Below are 5,926 nucleotides of genomic sequence, written 5' to 3' on the forward strand. Positions count from 1 at the left end.
GTTTTAACATTTTCAAAGTGCGTAAAGAAAATAAAAGAAGAAGAAGCAGAAGCAGACGACGACGATGATTTGAAGTTTTGTAACGAAAACTCATTACGAACGTGACACATTGGTTTGAGTTTAAAAAAAGAGTTCAAGGACAATCAATTTATGTAGTTAAATACATACAAACATATGTATAGCTGTAATTGTATGTAAATATGTAGTAGGTGTTAGGGAGTTGCCTGCGCATCATATTTAGCTTTACTTCGCCTTTGGCAATTCAATTGAAAAATTTCGCAAGCGGCGGGTGGCACTCAATGCCGTTTGTTTATTTTTATTTCAATTACATATTTTGTTTTATTTTTTATTGTAATCAGTGAGATGGCAGTTAAGTGAATAGTTGACATACATACATACATATGTATGAAGATAGTCTCGTGCGTTCAATTGTGGCATTGAAAATGAGAGGGTTTTGGGTAGAGTTTTAGGATGTGAACAAAAATTTGAAAATATTTTTTTTCATTAGTTTTAGTCTGCATATTTAAGATATATTAGTACCCAATTAGGATATCAGAACCAGAGAGAGACAGAGAGAGGAAGACAAATTGGGGCATATGTTTGTATATACATTAGGGTGATCCAAAAATGCCTTTGAAAAAGTAAAGTCGGAATTTGTATGCTCTTACCCCCTAGGATTGTTCTATAATGAAAAAATATACCCCTATTATTTTGTTTTGAAATCAAAAAATATTTGGAGGTCGCTCAAAGCGCTTAAAGTTTTCCATGTATTTTATATGGCAAAAAACAAACTTTTCGTAGAAATTGTATAAAATTCTTTAAAATCAATATTTTTCATTCGGAAAACTCTGTTCCTTCACGAGGTTCTCAATAATATAACCTAATTGTTTATTTAACCATTTTTTGATTGTAACTGTGTATATGTATTTTATAAGTTGGAAGTCTTCTGAAGAGAACCAGAGTTTCCGTTCGGAAAATATTGATTTTTAAGAATTCTATACCATTTCTACGAAAAGTTTTTTTTTACCCATATAAAATACATAGAAAACTTTGAGCGCTTTGAGTGACCTCTAAATATTTTTTGATTACTTTTAACTTTATTAGCTTACAAAAAAAAAAATAGATTGATTAAACGGGCATTTTCAATACCTATTCGTTTTTGTGAACCTAAAAAATTTTATTTTTTTTAATCCTACAGAATTTTTTCTTTCATTTGGTACCCATTTTTACTCTACATTGCACTAATTTTTTTAAATAATTTTTGGAATTTATCATATCTTTGAAATTATAATGTTCTATTAAAAAAATTGTAAAACTAAAAACACAGTTTTACTATATTTGGCCCATAGCATGGTGAGGTTGAAATTCACTCGGAAGTGATTTGCAGAACTTGCCTGAATATTTCAACAACGCCCTATTTCAGGATTTTGTTGAAGAACGTCCTACTTTAGAATTTGATTGAAAAACGCCCTATCTCGGAATTCGTTTCAAAAATGCCCTATCTCATCTGCATTAAAACAAAAAAATATAAAAATTAAAAAAAGGACAAAAGCGTACGCTAAACAATACACTTGTGTGTTTTCTGTCAAAGGAGCTTTTCGCTATGAAAGTTGAGAAGGGAGCTTTTTCTTGTAAGACTTTAATGCCAGAATAAACAAATTCTTACCCAAGACTTTCAACTATCTTATGGTAATTTCGTTTCTTCCGAAAAATGTTGCCCTTCCCCGATACAAAATGTGTTAGATGCTACACTCAGCCCTGTAAAAGGGCATGTTTTTGCCTTCTTATCCGTGTCTAGCTTACACAATTCATAGTATTGGCGTTTTAAGCAACTAGTTATATGATTTTCAGGGCAACCATCACCCCTGACAAAGCTTCAAAGGGCAGGAGATGTGCCTTTTTTGCCTTACAAGCGAGTGACATTTTAAGAAACGAACACAAAATTTTCTCCCCCTTTGCATTTGCTTTAGAACCGAACATGAAAAGAAGAAAGGGCAATCAAAAGGCGATATTTTTTGGAAGAGACGAAAGCCACCACGAGCCATAATTGCCCTAAAAGGATGAATGTAACCAAAGAATTGAATTTCCTCTCCCACTTATATCTTCGTCCTTTAATGACGAAGCAAAAAAATAGAAGCATAAAGACGTAAGGGCGAAAAGACGGGGGTATTTAGGCAGGGATGCAGCTCGAAAACTCTAACTGACGTCTATTTGAGATATGGACGAAACACTCTTACCGCTTTTGAATAGCGACAAAGATTGTGGGCTTGACGAACAAGAACAAAAGTTAATGTATATGGATAAAACTCACGTCCCTGCACTCAGCAAGACGAGGTGGTAATAGAAATAGTGCCCTGAAGCCGACTGCTGAGCACTTCTAGACCGACGGCGAAGAGTTTGTATGGCGGTTATACTCCGTATGCTGTACGAGAGCTTCCTCTACAACAGCCCGTGCTGCTCTTGACGCAGTGCTGCACTTACCGGCACTTCGTGTCTTCATACGTGGCGAAGCCTTTATTGCCACCAGCACACTAAAAAGGAACGGAAGATGGTATAACACTGAGTGGGGCGTGGCGGAAAATGCTGGCGGCAGAGACCTGAGCACTTGTGTCTTTTCAATTCCTTTCAATGCTGAGTTCTCTGGGCTACAGCAAAACTCGAGTTTATGGCTCAATGAGAACGTAATGTTACATTCTCAGAGACTTTTTACATTTACTTGAGATGCCGAGGATTGGAATCTTGCTTTGTCCAATCCACAAGAACGGAGATCTTGCTTTTTGCGCCAATTACCGCGGTATAAGCCTAGATAAGTAAATTGGCACCCATTACTCTTTTCGTCAATCTTTAAGCTGGTAGCATGGATAAAACCTGCATCTGTCTACATTTAGAGTCCGCGGATATATCGCAAAAATATCGGAATCGCAGCGACACCATATACAGAAAAGGTCAACACCTAGTGCGGGTAGCTATCGTGAAGGCGAAAGCCTCTAAAGCTATAGGACCCGTCGGAATATGCGTGCTGATGCTGAAAAGTTGGGTCCTGCAGGAGTAGACTACCTTAACAAGGTCTTTAACCTGTCTATGGCCACTCTCATCATTCGCGACACTTGGAAAATGGGGAGGGTAGTCCCACTACTTAAACCGGGGAAACCGGCCAACAAGGGAGAATGTGATCGTCCGATAACCCTGCTTTTTCCGGTACTCCCGCACTCGTGGCCTAAACCGAAGACGCCCTGTGAGAGAACCGTCCTAGTAGCGTTGCATTTGTCAAAGGCCTTTGATACCGTCAGCCATTCTACGCTACTAGAAGATATTAGGGCTTCCACTCTTCCACAGGGACTCAAACGGTGGTCAGCGAATTATCTGAATGGTCCACATTCGTCAGTAATATTTATAGACAAACCTAGCAATCCAGAAAAATTAAATAGGGGGTCCCATAGGGTGGTGTCCTTTCCCCGCTACTGTTTAAATTTTATATTTCAAAGTTACCCCTTCTACTAGAGGGAGTCTCGACTGTTTCTTTTGATAACGACTACCACAACCTGCCGGATTATCTTAGCGATAATCTCCGATATATAAATGAGACGCATACATATTTGTTGAGAGAGAATAACAGCTTCAGACTCCCGAAGTATAGAACAGAAGTGGACAAAAAAAATATTTTCTATAAAGGCTTAAAGTGCTTCAATGAATTACCAGAGGCTATAAAAAATTGTGATACTATCACTCTTTTCAAGCGGCTGCTATTTGACTATTGTAGAACGCAGCCTACAAGATAGTGATGTATCAACAATAGCGTGGATTGGAAACTAGGCCTTTCCAACCACCAAGATATCGAGACTAGGCGGATCGGAAACTCGGCCTTTCCGACTACCTAGACCCTTAGATAATAAACAATAAACGAGCGGATTGGAAACTAGGCCTTTCCAACCGTTAACCGTCACGAAAGCGCGACTGGGTGGATCGGAAACTCGGCCTTTCTGACCACCCAGGAGATATCAATAAATGGAGTAACCCAAAAAGAATAGCGCGGATTGGAAACTCGGCCTTTCCAACCGTCTACATAACTTCCAGTAAATTGCATACGTGTATAATGACATAAAATAATTGCAGTGATAAAGAAATAATGTTATTTAAAAATTTCTGTAGAGCATTTTGTATTTTGTATTTAATATTTAATATTTATATTTTAAATCTAAAATCTAATTATAAGAATGTTAAATCTTTGTTGCAATATAAGTCTAACAGACTGTAAAAAATAAATAAATAAATAAATAAATAAAAATAAATAAATAATGGCGTCTGGGAATGGAATTGTTGACTTGTGCTCGAAAGTAAACGGTTACCCCTCCGCTTCTTCATTGCAAGTAGCCTAACCCTCTCCAACCTGGACAAAGGTGGTCAGACCACAGTTAGGAATTTACTTCTATGGCGTACAAATTCCGACGGTGAATAACCCAAAAATGCTCGTAGTCGTAGGCAAAGAAATAAAGTTAGCTCACGCGCTCAATGGTAGACTCAAGAACTACAAGAACATAGATGACTGTCGGATCTACATGTGTATCGGAAATTCCCAGATTTATAGCTAGCCAAGGACGTCTTAGCTCTAGTGTTCTCTATACCTCTGAAGGATCATCAAAAATACAACATTCATTTTAAGCCTTGAGACCCGAAAAAGTCTTCAAAAATGTGATTATTAAAAATTCCAAAAAAAAAAGATTTCATTTTAACTCACTTCAAAGTAACGGTAACAAACAATCAAAGAAATCGACAAAAAAATTGTAATACAAAAGCCGCTGGCAACGCCTGTCGACAGCTGTTTACTTGGCAGCACTGTTCGCACCTGTCAAACTGACTATCGTACGTCACTGAGTGCCAGATTCAGATTTTTTCACTGTTTTTCACTTCGATTGCAATTTTTTACATTTCTTGCGAAAAAACGATAATCGAAAACTGCAATTATGTGATAAAATTAAAATATAGCAAACACCCGAGGCATTGCAAAAAAAATTATGCATACGAGAAGGCATTGGAAAGAACTAAGATGATTTGAAAAGTTTGTGGATTTGGCAAACAAAAGACAGAAAAAGTGAAGTGAAAATACATAAAAATAAAACTCGAAAGTTGTAAATTGGGTTGGCATTGGCTGTTTGACTAGTGTGTCATCGGCAACAACGCAATAGAGGTAAAGTAGAGCTACGGTGGTGGAGCACCTACAACAATCATTAGTAGCAACAACCAAACGCAGCAGTCTGTAGAATTCAATAACGAAGTCAGTGCGCTTTGTGTAGCTTCTCAGACCTTGTTGGAATAGTAAGTAATGGTGGGGGCGAGCGGTGGAGGTTGTGGTGGCTATGGTTTTGCTCTTTTGAAAGACTCATTAACGTAAGGTCACACGTCTCATTGATTTGGACAATTCAGACACACAGCCACCGTCGCACAATGCAAACATTAGACCTAAACAACCCACCAAAAGTGGGGAAACTAGTGGAAAGCAAATGCGAAAACATTCAACAAGAGTTTGTACAAAAAATATAAACATTTGTACATTTTATAGATATGCGGATGCATATGTATACATATATATGCCTATGCATACCTATATATTAATGTATACGTACCATGTATGTAGAGAACCAAACGACACGAAGTATATAAACAATTGCTCTATTGTGAGCAGTGGAATTAGCTAGATTCGCAATAATTGAATGCACACATTGGTTCGTTGCTCGAGCGACTACTCCGCGACGCTGCTTCGTACCATATGTGTACATTGTTGAATTATTGCTTGGCTGGTAGAACTAGTAAGCGGCAACAACGCGGGTTGTTGTGTATAAATATTTCATTTATCACAAAACGGCAGCTGGAATGGAAATTAAGAACAGCATTTTATGATTGGACAAAGAAAATGTGCTGTAACCAGTGT

General features: G+C 37.7%; 1 protein-coding gene across 2 annotated transcripts in view; it reads right to left on the bottom strand.

The window, feature by feature from the left end:
- LOC118743180 (TBC1 domain family member 31) overlaps positions 1-5,926 on the bottom strand; it is a 167,542-nt gene that overhangs the window by 131,377 nt on the left and 30,239 nt on the right. The window lies entirely within an intron of this gene.

Source organism: Rhagoletis pomonella, unplaced genomic scaffold (genome assembly GCF_013731165.1).
Source record: "Rhagoletis pomonella isolate Grant_MI unplaced genomic scaffold, Rhpom_1.0 Rhpom_scaffold_00007, whole genome shotgun sequence".
Classification (NCBI taxonomy): domain Eukaryota; kingdom Metazoa; phylum Arthropoda; class Insecta; order Diptera; family Tephritidae; genus Rhagoletis; species Rhagoletis pomonella.